The sequence below is a fragment of the Tachypleus tridentatus genome, chromosome 13 (genome assembly GCF_004210375.1).
Source record: "Tachypleus tridentatus isolate NWPU-2018 chromosome 13, ASM421037v1, whole genome shotgun sequence".
NCBI classification, from domain to species: Eukaryota; Metazoa; Arthropoda; class Merostomata; order Xiphosura; family Limulidae; genus Tachypleus; species Tachypleus tridentatus.
This window is the reverse complement of record NC_134837.1, coordinates 8,151,113-8,171,566: the sequence shown is the minus strand read 5'-3', so window position 1 is coordinate 8,171,566 and position 20,454 is coordinate 8,151,113. Positions and strand designations below refer to the sequence as shown.

The window sequence follows — 20,454 nt, the reverse complement described above, 5'->3', positions numbered from 1 at the left end:
AAAAATTATAAAAGTTGTGACATTCATAATAAAAGCTAAGTGTACATTGGTCATACTTAATTTCTACAAATTTTGTGAATTACATGAATGCAATTCGACTTTTCCATGTATAATATTTTTCTCTCTTGATTGACCATTCCCATTTTGGTTGAATGTAATCACTAACATAGATGTAAACAGTTCCTAACTTTAGTACTATTTCTGCTGTAGACACAGAAGTGTTATTTCTACACTATGAATACCTGTGAAAAATAAATTAAAAAATTAGTACAAATTTATGGTTACAAATTATAACAAAAAACACTTTGTTATGACAGTGAAGATACCAGTTACCTGAAGGAAATAAGACAATGTGTAAACCAGGCAACACCCCAACACAACCTGAACATGAGTCTATGGGTAAATAATGCTCACCATACATTATAGAAAACTGGACAACAACTGAAGTTAAGTGAAACTTTAATGGGTAATTTGTGTTTTTGTATACAATGTTTTTGATCACTAATCAAACTGTTTCCCACAACCTGTACAACTGTAAGGCTTCTCACCAGTGTGAATTCTTTGATGTGTTTTAAATTCACCATTTGTTCTGAAATGTTTTCCACAAACTTCACAATTGTAAGATTTTTCCCCAGTATGTATTCTTTGATGTGTTTTTAAGGCAAAGTTTGTACGAAACTGTTTTCCACACACTGTACACATGTAAGGTTTCTCCCCAGTGTGTATTCTTTGATGTGTTTTTAATTTACTGTTTGTTCCAAACTGTTTTTCACACACTGTACAACTGTAAGGTTTCTCCCCAGTGTGTATTCTTTCATGTATTTTTAATTCACTGTTTGTTACAAACTGTTTTTCACAAACTGTACAACTGTAAGGTTTCTCCCCAGTGTGAATTCTTTGATGTATTTTTAAATTACCCTTTGTTCCAAACATTTTTTGACAATCTGAGCAATGGTATGGTTTCTCCCCAGTGTGTATTCTTTGGTGTGTTTTTAATTTACTGTTTGTTCCAAACAATTTTCCACACACTGTACAACTGTAAGGTTTCTCTCCAGTGTGTATTCTTTCATGTATTTTTAATTCACTGTTTGTTACAAACTGTTTTTCACACACTGTACAACAGTAAGGTTTCTCTCCAGTGTGTATTCTTTGATGCATTTTTAAATTACCCTTTGTTCCAAACTGATTTTGACAATCTGCACAATGGTATGGTTTTTCCCCAGTGTGTATTCTTTGATGCGTTTTTAAGGTACTATTTGTTCCAAACTGTTTTCCACAATCTGCACAATGGTATGGTTTTTCCCCAGTGTGTATTCTTTGATGCGTTTTTAAGGTACTATTTGTTCCAAACTGTTTTCCACAAACTGTAATATGATATCGTTTCTCTCCAGAGTGTATCCTCTTTTGTTGTTTTAGTTTATCAAATGTTTTTCCACAACTGTATGGTATATCATAATTTTGATGTATATTAAATTCTGTTAGGTTATTTATACTTAACTTTGTTTCTCCACTAATATTGTAATTTGGTGATTTTATGTCTTCTGTTATGTGATCTTCTTGTTTTATAACATGATAGCCAGGAACCTGACTTCCATAACAGGTGTTCACACTTGTCTTTATATCTAAAATAGATACATAAATGATGTCACCAATTAGTTAATAATAAATATACAATACAATACTCTATTTAACATCTAAATATACTTTAATGTTCTAATATAATCACCACCCATATCAGTATTAACATATTAAAGCTAAAACTATGTTTAATACATTATATAAACTTTTCTACCTATATCAAAATAGCATTGAAAACATACTGTTGGTAACATACAATGTTAAAGATAAACTTTTATTTAGAATATAAAGTCTAAATCCACCAGTAGAAATATTACAGTAAGGTGTAATATCAACCAGTACCTTCCTGGTTTAACTGTCAGATAATTTCCGACTTGAAGTGGTTTATTATTATTACAACATAGATACTAAACACAGATCTGTTCACTTAAAATTAATCCTGTCTCATATGGTAAAATAATTCTTAAAATATCACCAAGAATTCAACAAATATTTTTTATTCTCTGACTATAGTTAGTTCCTCTTAGAGATCATGGCCAAGTGGTGAAGGCACTCGACTCGTAATCTGAGGGTAGCGAGTTCAAATCCCCATCACACCAAACATGCTCGCCCTTTCAGCCTTGGGGATGTTATAATGTGATGGTAAATCCAACTGTTCATTTGTAAAAGAGTAACCCAAGAGTTGTGATTGTCAGTCCCACTATTCATTGGTAAAAAAGTAGCCCAAGAGTTGGGTGGTAATGACTAGTTGCCTTCCCTCTAGTCTTACACTGCTAAATTAGGGACAGCTAGTGCAAGTAGCCCTCAAGTAGCTTTGCACAAAATTCAAAACAAAACAAACTAAGAGGTCAAAAATTGAACATAACTTAATCATTTTAATATAGGTATTATTAAAGCAAAGACAAATTTTATGTCTTCAATATTATTCATTTACAGAATCATAATCTAGAAAATCAGGTAGGTAGGTATTTCATGTTTATTGGCACAAAGCTACTAGACTATCCGTGCAAAACAAGATGTAATATACTCTAACAGTATAGGGAAATTAAGGTAAAAATACGTAAAATTAAGACTCGCCAGGAAGACTGAAGCATTAAGTTCAAACTTGCTGTGAGTCACCTGAAGTTGGCCTTTCCATTTGTGGGTTCAGGTCAAAATAAAAATTAAAATGTGTAAAGGAAATCATGTGAAAACAGTATATAGTCCAATAAAAACCTTAAATTAAGTTAAAAAAACCAATGGCTCTTAAAAATGTAAAAACATGAGTGAGGCAGCCAGTATCACCTATGACATTGGCTAATGTCAAGGGCAAACCTACCTTAAAAAACATGTTTATAATGGCGTCATCATTCTTGGTTGTAATGACAGCATGATAATAAAATATGTATGATTGTAACCTGAGTGCCACACAAACCACATATTGATGCATCAGTAACAGATAAAAGAAAGTGGTAAGTTAAAAAACTGTGACCAATGTGTAGCCAAGCCAAAAAACTTCCTCCCTTTGGATGGCCAAAGAGCTAAAGAAGCCTTGATTTTAAAAAGCTTATTATTTCGTTGTTCACTCCAGGTCGACTGCCAACTGGTGTACAGTCGGGTTTTAATAACTGGACCATAGTCCACATATGGAACAGGTACGGTGGTGATAGAGCCAGAGCAGATGAACTTTGCCGCTCTGTTAGCTAGCTCATTCCCACAAATACCAACATGACCTGAAACCAAAAAAAACTGAACAGAGAGATATGGGCCAGTTTGTTTCAGATATTGATAAGAATAGGATGGTAACTAACACAGAATAGACAGGGCCAATAGACAGTTGAGTGAATCAGTATACAGTTACGACAGAAAGTGTTCACACCCCTGCATTCCAAGTAGATTTTTGCTCATAAATTAAAAAGTATTGCGAATAGGCTAACAGATGTATGATAAATTTTGTCATTATACTAACACACATCTACATACATTTTTATGTAAATTAAATGACAAATAAACTGTTTATAAAGAAATAACCAAAAACAGGAGGAGCAGAAAGTGTTCGTACATTTCAGAACATGTGAAAAATCTGATATTCCCATAAAAATGTTTAATTTGGTGTATAAACTACATTATACCATTCCAGAACAAGACACTGGGTCCATAATTATTGGAATTTAGCCAGCAAAACAGTTACTTCTGGAAATTTACTGCTGTCTCCGTCATTATTGCTTGGTCATCATGGTGAACAGGAAACAACTCTACAGTGATTTAAAAAACCATATTATTGTAAAATACAAGTCTCGTGTGTCTCTTCCCAGTATTGCTACACAAATTAATGTGCCAAAATCTACTGTTCAAAGAATAATTGCCAAGTTTAAGCTTACAGGATCAACTGCTAGCCTCCCTCGTTCTGGTTGCCCCACCAAAATTCCAGAGAGAACCAAGGGAGAGGATCTCAGAGAAGATAGAAGGAACCATCGTTTAACACGTAATGACACACAGAAACTGATAAGGGAAACAGGAGTTGAAGTGAGCACCTCTATAGTTACGAACATGTTATGCTCATCTGGGTTCAAAGCATGCCGTTCTCGTAGAAAATCCGTATTTAAAGCCTGGTATGAAGCATGATTGAGGTATGCAAGAAAGCATGTAGATAAACCCTTTACCTATGGGAAGAGTATTCTTTGGTCAGGCGAGACTAAAATCGAGCTTTTTGGCCACAATGATGTTCACTATATTTTCTGTAAGAAGGGGGAACGAAATCTTCCAAAGAACACCGTCCCTACAGTTAAACACGGAGATGGCTCGATCATGCTATGGGGTTCCTTCACTTCTTCTGGTGTAGACAGCCATTACTGAGTCAACAGAATCATGAAAAAAAGAAAAGAGTATGTTGATGTATTAGGCACTAATATCAAGAATGATGCTCGGAACTTACAGCTTGGTCATTGTTGGATCTTCCAGCACAACAATGACCCTAAGCACACATCAAAATATGTGCAATCCTGGTTGCAGAGGAACCATATAAGTGTTCTGGAGTGGCCATCGCAGTCACTCGATCTCAATCCAATTGAAAACGTTTGGCATGAGTTGAAGACCAGGGTTCATCAGCATCATCTGAAAAATTTGCAAGAGTTGGAGGCCTTTACAGAGGACTATGAGGAGAGATTGCACCAAGTAATTCACCTGAAAGGCTACACAACTGACCATTAAAATAGATGCACGAACACTTTCTGCCCCTCCTATGTTTGGTTATTTGTTTATAAACAGTTTATTTATTGTTCCATTTACATAAAAATTTACATAGATGTGTGTTAGTATAATATTTATAATATACTATATTTTCATTTTCCTAATCATGATACTTTTTAAGTTATGAGGAAAAAGCTACTCACAACACAGGGGTACAAACACTTTCTGTCATATCTTTAGATCATACAATTCATATATTGCATAGCTTCAATATGATTCGGGGCAAGAGAAATGGCATACAATTCGTCAGTGAACACAGAAATTGCAGAGGGGATTTTGTGTGCTACAACCAAACTGTAACAAACTATGGCAGAGCCTACAGAGTTACCTGATTTTGAACCATCTGTATATATGGGTATGAATGGATCGTTTGAAAAATGTTCAGCAAATATAGAGTGATATTTCCAGTCAGGAGTACTGGTCTTCCTCAGATGACTCAAAGATAGGTCACAGTTGGGGACAGTAATTAGCCACAGTTGAAGAGGCCCAATCTGTTGATACTGCTATGCTATTCAAAGATAGATGCAATTATTTTGATTGTACCCAGATACCAAGACTAAAAGAAACAATGGCAGTTTTTTATTATAAAAAAGTGTGGCCCATTGAGGATGGAAAATTCAACCCCAAGTAGAATGAAGTGATAAAGAGTGAAGTTTAGAAGCATACATAAGAGAAGTTGTAAACAGCAAATATACAGAGGTGACTAGAAAATCACACTCACTTGTCACATCTTCTCTTACATATATTGTCAATAGATCTCTCTGCATTTTTATACAACATTATTTATAACCACAAGGAAATCAATGTTAGGTATACATGCATAAGAAAAGCTTTAAAGGTGTTTATACCACAGTTAGATAGATAAATTATGATAATTATAGAACATTGTTTAGCTTGTGTGTTTGTTATTGTTGTGTGTCCTTGGGTACATTATTTAGGTAAACAAATATTTAGTGTATTTGGACCCTTAGTATAAAAAGTATGCTTAAATGTATTCTGTTTTTTAAGTATGTCTTTATTATCATTAAAGTAACAAATATATAAAAAACACAAACTTATAAGGTTATACTGAGCAAAGTAATGAATATTAATATAAGGAATTCACAAAGTGTGCTTGTTTAGAGCTGGCAGATACAATAACATAAACTACACATTCACCAAATAATTTAGAACTAGTGCAGGATTTTTGACTTGAGTGAAAGGGCAATAGAACAACAAAATTAAGTGTAAATAGAAATATACTCTTAGGAGCTTTAAGCTATTCATGATAAATTATAATTTAGCATTATAATTCACAGTGAATCTAGAAAGCAAAAATGGTGAATCTCTTTTTTTAATGGTGGTTATGAGGTTGGCCAAACCAACAGAATATTTATAGCCCTAAGGTAAATAAATATAGTTTTACCGGAAAACCGTTTGATATTGATTTTGGATACTAGAGATTACTAGAGCAGAATTTGACAATTGTAAGATGAAGAAATTACTCTGCACTTGGAGTAATTGAACACTGACTCGAGGTATTGAAATGACTGGTAAAGTTGAGCAAATTTCCAAAATATACTGAATGTTACAGTTTTGAAATTTTAATGTTTACATTAGGGTTACGAAATTGGTTGCACCAACAAAGTCCTCATAGTAAGTGTTGAGCCAGTGTGAATAAACTTAAGTTTTAGGTGATGTTTTTACTTACCAGATGTTCTTTCTAATCCTGATTCAATATCTCTTTGATATTCAGTTTCTGTTTTCACATTCATAACATTATAACGCAAACCATCCTGGTCCTCATCATCACTGTAACTGAACTTAGAAATAACATCATCTTGTAGCAGATCACTAGGTTTCTCTGTTTTCACTTGAACATATATGTTCTAGAATCAAACAACAGTTGAAAAGGTTAATAGAAATAACAACTGATTTTATCATTTACATATAGTCTCCACAGTTCACTGATTTAAATCATGATGATATAAGTAGTAAATCTAACATTTCAAACTTAGTTATATGTGTAAATTGTTGTAAAACTATTAAATTACTAACTTCACATCTGATTATACAGTCAAACAAAACAAATAGGAACAAATTTAGAGAAATGGAGTTTTATTTCTTTCAACTGTAGTTCCATATTTTGAATTCACACACAAGATAAGTTATTCTACAGGAAACACTGGTAGTTATACACTTACCTCTGTGCCCAACACACAAGATGATAATTCATTTTACAGGAAACACTAGTAGTTATACACTCACATCTGTGCCCAAAGTATGCTAACTCATATCGACTGGATGCCTCAGGGAGAAGAGAATAGACAATGATGTCATATACACCAGATATGATGATGTAGTAGTTCAACAAAGTGCATGCAAATGGTTTTAGAGAGAGAGAAATTAAAGCCATTTGCTGTGGTCCACTTCAATACATTCTTCACTTTCACATCTCGTGTCAGTCATCGAACATGAGATGTGAAAGTTGTCGACATAGAGTCTGTTCAGTGATGGCATTTATCTTTATACTGAAAAGTGTGACACTCAAAACACAGCTCTGAGGGACCCCAGACATCAGCTACCTCTTGGCCATCAGAGAGTAAGATCGAGAGGGGGCCAGAATTGTAGTGCCCACTGATCTTTCGAATCCTGTCCCATATGACCTTGGAAGTGGTGGTAGAAGATATGCTAGTTGTGAACTTAATCCAAGATTCCTTCTGGCTTTGACGTCTCACCCAACTAGCATGTGCACGGGCCCGTTGGAAAGCGATGTGGTTCGAAAGTGTGGGATATCTACGGAAAGTATCCCAGGCCCGTTTTTGAGCCTTCCATGCCATGTGGCAGGCAGGATTCCACCATGGATGAGGATATCGCGGAAAACCTGTCGAGGTTTTTGGAATACACTGAGCAGTTGCTTCTATAATACAGTCAGTTACCGCTGCCACACAGTCGTCTATTGATGGCTGACTCACGATGGCAGGATCAAGTTCTGCGAGAGCAGTGAAAGTGGACCAGTCTGCCTGATCCAGCTTCCACTGGGGCACGCGGGTAAGGTGACATCAGCCATGGCCAGTCTCTCTCAAAAGTATAGGAAAATGATCACTGCCTAGTGGGTTATTGTTAACCCTTCATGAAAAATGGGAGAATAATGAAGGGGAGCAAACTGAGAGATCAATAGCGGTAAAGGACTGACTAGGTGTGTGAAAATAAGTGGAAGAACGAGTATTGGAAAGAGAAAGATTGTGATCAGAGAGCATGCGCTCTACAGAGCGACCCCTCCTATCAATATCAGCACTTCCCCAGAGGAGATGATGTCCATTAAAGTCCCCCAGGATTAGAAAGGGAGAAGGCAACTGTTCAACGAGAGCATCAAGGTCTGATTGATCATATGCCTCTCCAGGTGACATATAGAGAGAACAAACAGTGATGGTATGACCCAAGGAAACATGGACAGCTATGGCCTCAAAGGATGTGTTGAGTGACAAAGACAAGGTGGGCACATGCTGATAAACCAACAGTGCCACCCCTCCATGTACTTGTCCATCACACAGCCTGTCATTTCTGTACAAAGAAAACTGCCGAAAGGTGACTGTATCGGCAGGTTTCAGAAATGTTTCTTGTAAGGAAAGACATACAGGATGGTAGGAAGCAATCAGTGTTTTGATGTCATCAAGATTAGAACGTAAACCACGACAGTTCCATTGTATCAAGGTGGCCATTTTTAATGACGGGTAGGCAAAGTGACTGGAGAACCCTTCTGTTTACGACCACGTCTTTTTTCCTTACTGTCCTTATTCGGAGGAGATCTATCAACCTCCATGGATCCTGCCCTGGGTCAATTGGGCAGGTCTTTGTTATTGGAAGGGGATTCCAGTGACTAAGGACGCGAACGAATGATTGTTTTGCATCTTGGGGTGGGAGAAGAAGATGTATCTGAAGAAATGCCTGTATTTGAAACCAAAGGATGTGGATCTTGGGGTTTGTTGGAATGTACGGGAGGAACAGAGATGGGTGTAGAAGTTGATTCATCAACCTTTTTAACCATGGAGGTCAAAAAGATTTTTGTTTGTTTTGAAAACAATTCTCTTGGAGGCACAGAGAGATATGTCTGCACTCCCACTGTAGTTGTGCTATTGTCCTAAAAAGGATACTTAATTAAATATCATGTGCTTTCACTAGTTTGTCTACCTTATAACCATGTTCTTGACAAAATAGGTAATGTCACTAACACAATTTTTAAAGTTTCATTGGTGCAACAAAGGTGTAGTCTACAAGACATATCTATCCTTCACATGAAACCAGTTTATAAAGAGGGTTCCTATAAATTCTCATAAAATCCATTCATCAATGTGATTAGATTTAACTCTATAATCTTGCACTTTACATAAAGATACAGAAAGCTAAATGTATATTTATGAAATTATCTATATTTGATGATACACTAGGAAATTATTTTCTGTTTACAAGTTGCTGCTTACAGATCTACAACTCACCTCTGTTGTTTAAAACTACCACTGTTTACAAATACACCTCACCAAAATCTCTATTAGACTAATTACTTAATGTTTTAATATCTTAAATTTTAACAAATTTATTACAAGACTTGTGAACATTTAGTAATGTTCACTGCAGTAACAGAAATACATTAGTAATATTATCACGCAGTTCTTCTTGTGTTACAGTTACCAGTACAGAAATACATTAGTGGTATTATCACACAGTTCTCCTTGAATTACAGTTACCTATGTTCTTATATAAAAAAAAATAAGAGGTATCTAACAGAGACAGCAGAAAGTTATTCACTTTTAAAGTAGTTTTATAATCAACAACAACCTTATGACAGTAAATATGTGTATAATGCTGAACATTGTCCCTACAGTGTTATTTTTGTCAGTGAAAAGAAATATTTCTATGACAAATAGTTTGGATGACATCCTCACGTCCAAGCAAAATTGCACACAAACACTGAGATAATCAGTTTCCTTCCTATAAATATATAAAATAATTGTGTTCAGTCTACACTAAACGTACGATGACTTTAAGTTACACAAACGTCCAAACAAAGATGCTGGACAAGACCTTTGGTCAGTGTCCTAGCTCATAGTGTTGGCTTAAAATGCATCAAATTATCAGTAAAACCATTATATAAAGTGTATAACTTTGGATGTGACATTTCATGCTGACCTACAAACTTAAAAACAAGAAAATTTCCTAGTTTATCAAGAAATATTAATAATTTTATAAATGTACATTTAGCTTTCTGTATCTTTATGTGCAAGACACTTAGAAATGAATCAAATCATGTTGCTGAATGGTTTTTTATGTTAGTTTATAGGACAGTCTTTATCAACTCTATTCATGAAAATGAGAGGTGTCTTTTCTTGTAGACCATACCTTTTGTTATGATATTACAAAACTTACAGTAAAAAAATTCTATAGAATTTGTAGAGAAAAATCAAGAACATAAAATTAGAAAAAGAAACCACTTCCTCATTTGATGAAATATTTGACCAATATTTAATTTCAGTCCATATTTACCTGAAACATGGTAATAGTTACAGTGGGATGGCTATATTATCATGGTCTTAAGATCCATGATGTTTGCTATAGGTTTGCAATAAACAATGTCCTTATATTACCTTCAAAATAAAAAATCTAGTGATGTGTCATCTCGAGAATGCAGGGGCCATAGAATTGGTTCACAAGTCTATTTTATAGATCAAAAGTAGAAAAAAACTACTTAGAAACATAAAATAATTTCCCAGTGTAACATCAAATACTGTGAATTTCGTACATGCCATTTAGCTTTCAGTTTCATAATGTAAAGTGGAAGATAAATCTAATCATACTGATGTTTTTTCTATGAATTTATAAGACACTCTTTACAAAATGATTTCATGAAACAGATAGATGTGTCTCTTCTTGTAGACCATACCTTTTGTCATGAGATCACAAGACTTGAAGTGTATCATGGTATTGAGAAATGTTCACTCTTATATTCACAGTACTTATTTTTGCAATGATAGAGTGATCTTATATACTATTTACTACATTCTAATACCATGTTAATCTAAATCATACCATTAAACTGACTGCTTCCACTTAGTAGAACTAGCAAATTGTTTTAGTCAACTTCATTTATCATTTCCACCAATTATGCCTGTTTAGAAATGTGTTCTCCACTAATGAAAGTAGATGAGAAAACAAGGAAAGGCTTTATCTTGAAAACCTTCTTGTGATGTTGGTCATTCCAATATACAGAGAAGGCAGGGCTGTGACACTAGGAGATTAGATGACTTGTGATATTAGCAATGTTCTTCCCATAATTACCAACATGGTTGGAAATAAAACTGAACAGTGATGGACAAGAAGGAACCACGTAGTTGTTTACCATAACACACAGCAACACAGCCAAAAAAAAAAAGAGTTATCTGATTTTAAACCACCCATAAAAATAAACAGAAGGATGGTTGGGAAGTTGAGCAAAAAACTGAAGTCTGTACTTTCAATCAGAAGTACATAAATAACTGGGGATGGTAACAGTCCATGGAGGAATAAACTGATCATAAAATACATCAATATCACCTATTGCTGACCCAGTTCAGTCAATTATACCTGGATAGTAACACTGAAGATAAGAACAGAGATCATCTATTTCCAAAAACAAAGCCTACTAAAGGCATAATGACACAATGACAGGTTGGATTCAGTAGTGAGACTGTAGCATAGCAGTATGACGTAAAGAAAGGTTCCAATAGTTAATGTTAAGTGGAAGTCTATACAACTAAATGTATACATCCTGGTCCAATGAAGAGCAGAATGCTCTGATGTAAAATGAAGATTTTGTGATGAACAGTGTCCATGGTTCAACCACAGACCAGACATCTAAATGTGTAGAAATATCCAACTATATTATAGAGATAAATCATCAAAGTAAACTTACAAAACAACCCATTTCAATAGTGTGTAAATAAACCTTATAAAAAACACTGAACATTTGGTAGGATCTGATAACACCAACACAGAGAATGTAATGTTAAGTTCCACTCTTTATGTGAATGATACATTTTAGTTTACTTTTATTAGCTAAGCATGCATGTGAAGTGATCAGTCCACATGTACAGTGTTTGTCCAAAAAGAATGAGAAACACACAAATTGTACAAGATTTGTGTTAAACACTGAATTCTACAGATTCACAATATCTTATTAAACACCAAATCTCACACATTTCCATTATGTAGCAATGTCTAATCAAACACATTATCCTACATGTTCTCACTGAATTATAAACAGCAGATAACATCTGATTATAACTGAATTCTACACATACACATAATATAATGTCTGATTAAACATCAAATTCTACAAATTCACATCATGTCTAACTAAACAGTGAATTCCACATGTTGACATTGTTTAGCAATGTCTGATTAAATACCAAACTCCACATGTACAAATCGTATATCAATGTCAAATTAAACACCAAATTCCTCAACTACATATGGAGTAACAATGTCTGAATAAACACAAAATTCTGAACATTCACATAATAATGTAATGTCTGATTAAACACAAAATTTTGAACATTCACATTATAATGTAAGTCTCATTGAACACTGAATTCTTCACATTCATGTTATACAACAATGTCTGATAACACACTGAGTACACCAAATGATATTTAATTAAATGTTAAGTCTTTTCCATCAGACATACAAGTAAACCCAATTCCCTCACAGCTTTGTTAATGATATTATTCACCCTAAGACAAATAAAAGTAACAGGAGTCAAAGAGATAATGTTACACTTGTAACATCTTTTAAAATCTTCCTGTGATCTGTTCTGTATTTTACAATTTTTGTTAATTGGTTAAAAGTCGTAACTATCTTCATGGTCCATGACTTATTAGAGAGAAAATGTAGAAATAGCAGTTCTTTAAGGGATTTTTGTATACGAGGGCTGTTCAAAAAATACGCGGACTGAAGTCATAAAACAAAATGTACTTTATTTAGAAGTTACAGGTCTGGGACCCCTTCAAAGTACTCTCCTCCCCAACGCACACACTTATCCCAACGGTGTTTCCACTTGTTGAAACAGTCCTGGTACACTTCTTTTGTAATGTCCTCCAGCTCCTTCGTCGCATTTGTCTTAATCTCGGGAATCGTCTCAAATCTTCTTTCTTTCAAGGATCTTTTGAGTTTGGGGAACAAAAAAAAATCGCAAGGAGCAAGGTCAGGTGAGTAGGGGAAGAACAGTGATCGAGTGTTTGGCCAAAAATTCACGAGTTCTGAGGGCTGAATTTCGCAGCAACGCAGTGCATCTTCAATTTTTCGGTCAAAATCTCGTAACAAGATCCAACTGATATCCCACAATCTTCAGCAAGCTCCCTGGCAGTCAGACATCGATTTGCCTGCACCAGGGTGTTGATTTTGTTGACGTGTGGATCGTCAGTTGACGTGGAAGGACGTCCAGGACGCTCATCATCTTCAATGGACTGTCGACCATCCTTAAAACGTTCATGTTACTTGAAACATGCCGTACGCTTCATAGCAACATCACCGTAAGCCGTGTTAAACATAGCAAAATTTCAGTAGCAGATTTTCCAAGTTTAACACAAAATTTCACAGCAAGTCGTTGCTCCTTCAGGTCATTCATTCTGAAATCCGCCAAACGAAAAAAAATCGCACTTCACTTAAAACCGCGTAACTAATACACAAATGAAGATATCTGCAATCGGGAAATGGCGTCGTAATCAGCTGATCTGTGCGAACCTAGCGACACAAAGCGGATTCCCCTGGAACCAACTGGAGCCGCGCAATTCAAACAGTCCGCATATTTTTTTGAACAGCTCTCGTATGTTACTGCCCATCTTACCATCCAACAGAGTTGTAGAAATATCTAGAAATTGTATGTACTCACCAGGTAGAGAATGTTAAAAAATAAACTTGATATTGTGAACCTGGCTTAAGAATTAATGGAATAGAATTAGACTTGGCTTAGTAAATGACCAACAATAATTAGGCTTTTCAAACCATTATTCCAAATCCTATAAATATCTTCAGATATTCAAAGGTAGCCAAGACAAAAGATATTGTTCTGAACCAAGTGGTCAGTCTCAGGTTACTTTGGTCTTGGTGATATGTATGAAAGCTATAATAAAGACTACAGCCATCATGTTACCCACAGACAACCCTTTATTCTGAATGTAGATTCATTCTGTAAAACAATATCCAGTACTGGATACTGGCTGCTTATATATGTTTACATTTCTAAGTTACAGTACATCAATTTTACTGTATTGGCAATATCACAGCTGTAATAAGTTTATTCACAACAATGTAGCAAACTTATAATGAACTTCTTCAGCTTGTGACTACAAACATGTCATTACTAATTATATAACAAAGTCCATAAAGACACAGTTACACTACATAATATCTTTAATAACACAACTATAAAAAGTTTAATCACCTCACTTTTATCTGATGTTACATCACACTTTTCTTCTTGCTCCTCTCTTGTTACATCAAACTTCATAACTGTACACAGAGAACTTTCTTCTAATGAATCAACTTCTCCTGGAACTAGAAGTACAAAAATGTACATAAGAAGATTCAAAATAACATCTCTATTACTCAGTCAAACAAAATTCACATAATATAATTAGGATAACATGTCACTTCTCTAAACTCTTATGTGGTATACCAATGCACAGAAATGAACTACTTTCAACAAATGTCATGTTCTGATAATACACCTGAACCACTATGTGCATTGTCAGTTGTAGACCCATATGGATGTTAAACAGGTAGCCAGGGTAAGTGAGTAAAACATTTCCTTACACCTGGTAGAAGAAAGTTCTTAATGAAGAACAGTAATTACGTAAACAGTAAACATACTTCTGGAGTTAAAATACCATCAACCAAAACTAATACGACGAGAAATGTAGAGAAGCAGTTGAGTTAACAGTTACCCAGAAAGAATTATAGTAAGATGGTCTTTGGAAAGCAAAAGTCACTGCAATGCATATGTGCAGATTATATGCTTAGGATGTTCATATACATGGGCTATAGTTTCTTACAAATTAGGAAGTTAAATTATTGATAGAATACAAGTTAGATTATCAAATACAAAATTTCAATAATTTCTATTTACTGATATATTGCTACATTTAGTAAATCAAACACAGTGGCCAAACCACTTCTATGTATTTTTGGAAATGTTTGCTTACATACACTTATTCCTGTCTATTATATGCTATCTGGCAATTGAAAGGTCAGAATGACCCCACATGATTCTCCCAAGCCTCTACAAAGTATTTACATGGGAAATCCTTTCTTTTTATGTACATTCTAAGTGTAATCTTCATTTGTGTACATTTTATGTACAGAAGGTTACTGAGCTTTTTTTAAAGACACAAATAGAGCTTTGTTACTAAGCCTAGTAATTCATAATGGATTTCTGTGGTATTATATCATAATTTATGATTTTCTGTTATTTTACAATGTATATATAAATATTCTTTTACATCATTCATACACAATTAGCAAGGAACGGCAAGTGACTACAAACGATGTAACACCTGACAATAGTACAGATCATTGGTTTCTAAATTTCTTTATTTACTATTAATTAACTTCTGTAATGTTAATCAGATACTGCTGAAAGGTCAACAAAATAAGTTTTATATACATATACAATGTTACGAGATTTAAGTTGTTTAAACTAAATATTTGTGGTTTCTTGTTATAACATGTAGTAATTCCAGAACAGAAGAGCATAATTTGTATCTATTTCCTAATTGTTTATGGTAGTTACAAGGTCAGTTGAACTAAACAAGCATATACTGAGGTACAATTGTGAAAATAAAGGTAGAATATAATTTTTTTTCTCTAAAGCATATGAGAATTATCTGGAGGATATAAAAGAATTATAATAATTCTGCATGTAAAATTTGACAATTTTCTAATGCATAAAATTATTTTTAATTTTTAAATCAAAATTACTTCACATGTTGGACATTCAGCAGTTGAAACTCTAAGATGAACAAGCAAAGCAAATAATTCATTAAAAATGTTAAGACTTAATTTTATAATACGATACAATAAGTATGAATGCCTTGTGATGTTTACTAATAAACTACAAAATTTATGAATATATGTATACATTTTAAAACATCACAGTGTACTAACTACCTGTATCAGAAGGGTAAGCATATGGCTTACAGTATAACTGCTTTATGGATACTTTCAGGAATATGGACTGTATTAGAAGGGTAAGCACGTGGTTTACCCTTATCTTAACTGGAACTATGAAATATCCACTGCAGGATAGATGTCACATTTCTAACATCTCAAAATGTTATGCATGGATGTATATGCTGAGGTGGAAAACCAACCATATCATCTACTCACCCCCAGAGGACATCACTCTCTGAGAGAGTACCATCACATAGGATGGAATAACATGTATGACAGCCGTAATTTATTAAAATAATTTAAATGTAAATTAAATAAAAATGTAAATAATTTATTTTAATTGTCAGAAACTCAATGTGACATTACAAAGTCATGGGAAATAATATAAAAACTAGGATTTTGCCATTGTTAAATTTAACCAATATGTTAAAATAATCATTCTATGATACTGAACTCTATCATTAGCATCATAGTAATACAGTAAACTACAATACAGATAGCTAACAAAGTACATTCTGAAAGGTTCTTTGGTTTGTTATGAAAGTATTTGTGCTACGCCAAATACAAGTTGTAAAAAATAATCTTTGGGGTAATACGAGTGATACAGACAGGGTTTGTATAATATAAAATGTGATAGCAGGAATGTGTTAGTACTATAGTGTAATAATCTGATTTTGAAATATATGAGCAATTCATGTACACTCTCATATCTAAACTTTTATTATACAATTTTCTAAATGTTCTTAGATGCAGTTATTAACAACATCAATATTTTTCTTACTTATGTAATTCTGTACGAGTTACACTTTTAACTGCTAAACAATCCACTTGATTCTACTTTTAGCAACTAAGATGGAGTAGATGAAAGTGAAATCTAGCAACTTCGAATGATGAAAACTGTTCCAGATGAGGCTATGTTTTGACCTTTTTAGGTCATCTTCAGGTTAACCTGTTCTCTGCTCTATTTGAAAAGTGTTAATACCCATACAAGTCATCCTGAGATATATTTTTAATTCAAGTGGGTTTCCCATCATCACGAAGGGAAGTGGTGGTGGTGGTGGAGTTGATGTTTTATGGCACAAAGCAGCTAGGCTATCTGCACCAAACATCTTGTAAAAAGTTAAAATTAAAGTAAATTTAGTAAAAGTCATAAAAAGAAATTAAGGTCAAACAAAACATAAATAGCATAAAACCAATGTTTACATCTTGTCTACAACGTTAAAAGAAAAACTACAATACAAGTTGTAAAGAACTTTCTGTAGCATAATTGTAATTATCATAACTTGCCAGGAAGACTAACAGGTAAGTACAAAAACCACAGTCAGCCACCTGAAGTTGGCCTTTCCAATCCTGACTCTGAGTTATTTGACATTATGGCCATTTTCAAAAAGTAAAGTAACAAAAGTTTTAAAAGACTTGTAGCAAAATTTTAATACTAACTCACCAGGATGACTAACGGGTAGTTCAAACAGCAGCATTAGTCACTAGAAGTTAGCCTTTCTGGTCCTGGTTGAGTTATTTGACAATATGGCCATTTTCTAATTTAAAATCAAACTAGATGGACTGATTCTTAAAAGGAAATCACATTAAAAAAGGTCTAATGTATAAATTAAAAAACTTAAATGGCATTCAAAAAATTAATGGCCTTTAAAAAAACTAAAAACATTACCAAGGTGGACAGTGTCACCAATAACACTAACGTTAAGGACAAACCTTGGGACAAAACATGTTTAAAATGGTGCCATTGTCGAGAGTCATAATGACAGCAAGAAAGTAAAATGTGGCTTATTTTGACATGAGTGTTACACAAACTACACATTGGTGCATCAGTTCCAGATAAAAGAAAATGAGTTAAAAAACTGTGACCATTGCATAGTCTAGTCAGAACAACTTCCTCTTTCTGATCCTTTCAGAAGCAAGACAGCCAAAGTCCAATATAGGGTTTTATTTGGAAAATTGTCGCATTGCTCACTCCAAGTTGACTGCCAGCTGGCATGGAGCTGAGCCTTGAATACAGGACCATAGTCCATGTATGGAACAGGTACAGCAGTGATAGTGCCAGAGCAGATAGATTTAGCTGCGGTGTCGGCGAACTCATTCCCACGAATAGCAATGTGGCCCGGTACCCACAAAAACATGATAGAAGTAGATGTTAAAGAGAAATGGGCCAGTTGGTTTTGAATATCAGCTAGAGCAGAGTATGAACAAATGTGAAGTGATTCCAGGGCCAGTAGAGAACTAAGCGAGTCAGTATAAATAGTGCAGTTTGAGTACTGCTTAGCTTTATGTGATCCAGGGCAAGAGAAATGGCATACAGTTCAGCAGTGAACACAGAAGTTGTAGAGGGGATTGTGTGTGCAACCTCCAAACCACAATAAACCATGGCAGAGCCCACACAGTCACCTGATTTCAAAGCATCTGTATATATAGGAATGGAACAATGGTTCTAAAGATGTTCAGCAAATAGCAGACAGTATTTCCAATCGGGAGTGTCTGTTTTTCTCAGATGACTTAAAGTTAGGGCACATTTAGGGGCTGTAATAAGCCATGGCAGGATGGGCTAACCAGTGGATATAGAAATATTATCCAAGGACAGACCCAATTTATCCAACTATGCCTGGATACAAAGGCCAAAAGGAGCAATGGAAGATCATCTGTTCTGAAAAAGTATGGCCCACCCAGGAAGGAAAACACAACCCCAGATAGGATGCTTTGGTAAAGAATGAAATTTTCGAAGCATATAGTAAAGAGAGTTGCAAATGGCAGAGATGCAAAGAAGGTTCATGAGACTCTACATACAAGCTCTGAACTGGGGAAGTGCAAAAAGCCACACTGTAGAGCTGAAGTCCTCAATGATGAATGGGAGCCAGTATCTTTAAGGCCAAAGTTCTGGCAGAGCCATAGACCAGTGATCCACAGTTGAGTTTCTTTTGAATAAGAGCATGTTATATCTTTAGCACAGAACATCAATCTCCTTCCCAAGTGGTGGAAGAGAGGACACGGAGGATATTTAGTGCTCTTGTACACTTGATCTATAGCTGCTTGATGTGTGGTATAAAGATCAGCTTACAGTCAAAGATAAGCCCCAAGAACTTTGTCTCAGAGACCACAGGCAGCACAACTTCACCAACACGGAGTTCAGGATCATGGTGAATACCCCGTTGGCAGTAAAAGTGCATGCAAATGGTTTCAGAGAGAGAGAAGTTAAAGCCGTTTGTTGTAGTCCACTTCAGTAAACAATTGAGGGTAGTTTGTAGCTGCTGCTCAATATCCCTCATGTTTGATGACTGACATGAGATGTGAAAGTCGTTAGACATAGAGCCGTTTGCAACATTGAGAGGGAGTTGTTCAGTGATGGCATTAATTTTTATGCCGAAAAGTGTGACTCTCAAAATACAGCCCTAAGGGACTCCAAGTTCCTGTAGAAAAGAACGGGAAAGTGTTGAACCCACACAAACTTGGAATCTCCTGTCCATTAAAAATTTTTAATAAAAAATGGGCAAATGGTCACACAACCCATATATATGGAGGTCTCACAAAATGCCATACCTGCATGTTGTATCATAAGCCTTTCAATGTCAAAGAATATTGATACAAGATGTTGTCATTTGAGAAAGGCTTCTCTGATTGACATTTCAAGTCAAATCAGATGGTTCACGGTGTAGCTGTCTTCAGAACCCACACTGGGTGGGCAAGAGAAGATTGTTTGATTCGAGGAACCAAACAAGACGAGCATTAAACATCCTCTCTTAGGTCATACAGAGACAGCTCATCAAAGTAACTGGACAGTAGTTTGAAGGAATCTTGGGATCATTCACAGGCTTAGAGAAAGGTAGGACAATAGCCTGTCACCAGGCATCAGTAAAAACAATCTCCTGCCAGATCCTGTTAAAAACAATCAGAAGAATAGCAAGAGAAGCAGGAGATAGATGGTGCAGCATTTCATAGTGTATATCATCTGGTCAAACTGATGTACTGCCAGACTGATGAAGGGTCAGTTTGAGTTCCACCAGTATAAATGGACGATTATAGTCATAGAGACAATCAGCTCGAAAGGAAAGAGGTGATCTCTCTGCCTGAGTCTTGATGACTAAGAAGTTGGAGGAAGAAGTAGAAGTGCTAGATACCCGGCAAAAGCTTTCACCTAGAGTATTGGCAATGCTCCAGGTATCAGCTACTTCCTGGCCATCAGAGCGCAAGATCGAAAGGGGAACAAAATTATATTGCCCACTGACCTTTCGAATCTTGTCCCATATGACTTTGGAACTGGTGGAAGAAGATATGCCAATTGTGAACTTAATCCAAGATTCCTTCTGGCTTTGACGTCTTACCAATCAAGCATGTGCGCAGGCCTGCTGGAAAGCAATGCAATTCAAAAGTGTGGGATATGTATGGAAAGTATCCTAGACCAATTTTTGAGCCTTCCATGCCATGTGGCAGGCAGGATTCCACAATGGACAAGAATAT

At 35.2% G+C, this 20,454-nt stretch overlaps 1 pseudogene across 1 annotated transcript in view; it reads right to left on the bottom strand.

Annotated features, from left to right (window-relative positions):
• Positions 1 to 501: 501 nt before the first annotated feature.
• Positions 502 to 20,454, bottom strand: part of LOC143240462 (uncharacterized) — a 77,156-nt pseudogene continuing 57,203 nt past the window's right edge. The window contains exons 10-12 of the transcript XR_013021769.1: positions 14,261 to 14,373; positions 6,497 to 6,674; positions 502 to 1,622 (exon numbers count right to left, since the gene is read on the bottom strand). The product of XR_013021769.1 is annotated as an uncharacterized LOC143240462 (transcript). The remainder of the gene's footprint in view (positions 1,623 to 6,496; positions 6,675 to 14,260; positions 14,374 to 20,454) is intronic.